This window comes from Ceratina calcarata, unplaced genomic scaffold, assembly GCF_001652005.2.
Source record: "Ceratina calcarata isolate Rehan_Ccalc_2016 unplaced genomic scaffold, ASM165200v1 scaffold124, whole genome shotgun sequence".
In the NCBI taxonomy this organism is placed as follows: domain Eukaryota; kingdom Metazoa; phylum Arthropoda; class Insecta; order Hymenoptera; family Apidae; genus Ceratina; species Ceratina calcarata.
The window spans coordinates 386175-387967 of NW_017133406.1; positions in this window are offsets into that span (position 1 = coordinate 386175).

Here is a 1793-nt window from a genome sequence, read left to right on the forward strand (position 1 = left end):
ATGAAAATGTTGAATACTTTTATATAAACAAACTGCAAAATTATTCAAAAACGATTTATATGTACAATTGTACCTACTAAAGAAACAAGATATTGGAAAAGTCATTTAATGTCGAGAATCGAAATTAATTTCAATATCAATGCAACAGTTTGCTGGAATGAAAAAACTAACAATGACATACCAAAGAGACGATCAGTATAATAGAAACTGGTGAATTTGGTAACGATAAAACGTTATCGGATTAAGAGATTATCATGGCGTGACAATCAGGAACTCGGAGGTAATTGCCGCTTGTTCGTGACACAATGATCATGCAGATAATAGCATGCTAGGGCTTGCTAGACACTAGACGACGACGTGTGTCGCGATCGACTTGCGTCACGCACGCATGGTGAATAATTAATGATAGCTACCGCATGAAAGAAATAAATGTCGGGCCAGCGGAATCAGGTAAACATACCGTACGGAATTAATTTCGGCGTGTCGGAGAACCTGCTTAATCGATCGGTGAACACGCCCCTAGAAATGTAATTATTCGAGCAATGTTAACTTTTAACGGCGGGGAAAGTGTAACTATTGTAGAGCACGATGCATATTACTCAATGATCAGTAAAATTAGATTAATCTTCTGTAGATGATTCACCGAATTTGTTACACTAGTGATTTCGTTGTAACAAATGAAATAATTAAAAAATGATTTATTTCGAGTGAAATTCGAGTTTCGTAAATTCACGTAACCAAATCCGAAGCAAAGACACGTAGTCAATAAGAAAGCAGCAAATCAATCGCGTCGAGGAGCTTACGAAACGAATCAATAATAATAATCGAACGGGGGCATTATTGTGAAAGAGACACACATGGGGAGAAGTGTCCACGTTGGACAACAGGACACGATCTAAGTATAACAGCTGCCAGAAGAAAAGAATTTCTGCTCTACTTCGAAATAAAATTGTATCTGGAAGCTGATGCAAGCATCGATCTTTCGATCCTCTTCCGAATCGTTTAACATTATAATGACGGAGCCCCCGAGAACACTATCGTAACAGGTAGGAACATACCAAGAAACCTGTTGCGAGAGAACGGACCCCCCGCAGCCTGCGTTCACCGACGTCAGATATTATCTTCATCTATCCGGAGCCGAGGGAAGCAGGCCCTGGCTAGATCGACTTTTCATCTCCTCCCGTTCGCGCGAAAATATCGCGAGCCGACTCAATGTTCTTATCGCAGCAATCTCGCAAGCATCATGGTCTTACGTTCAAGGGGAACCCGCATGTGCTGTGTTCAACGTTTTTCGGAGGAATTAATGGCCTCACTGGCGTTGAACGTACTTTTTTCTTTCTTTACTTCTCTCGCAATGGACACTTTGGGATTCTTGTACTCTTCACAGATTACAGTATCCTCGCGAATTATCTTTTTTTCTCTGCGCTTTTGGTTTTAGTTTTCTGGCGGAGGTTCTTAAAGGATTAAGATGCTGGTTTTTCGTTGACTTATTTTTGTTGCCCGATTCGCCAACAGCACTCGGTGCACTTAAGTCCTAAATGTTAACCGTGCCCACGCAGCTGAAGTTTGGTGACTCCAGAGGAATCAGGATTTTTTTCAGGAGAGCGTTGACAAAATTTCGAGAACGATCAAGACGCAACATAAGCTTATGAGTGTGCGAAGAAAATGAGAACTCTACATTTAATTATAGAAAGGACTTACAATTAGAGATTTATTCACTTAAATTAATAAAAATAAATTAATCAATTTAAAGAATCATTTAATTCATTAATGAAACACAATGTTTCAACCCA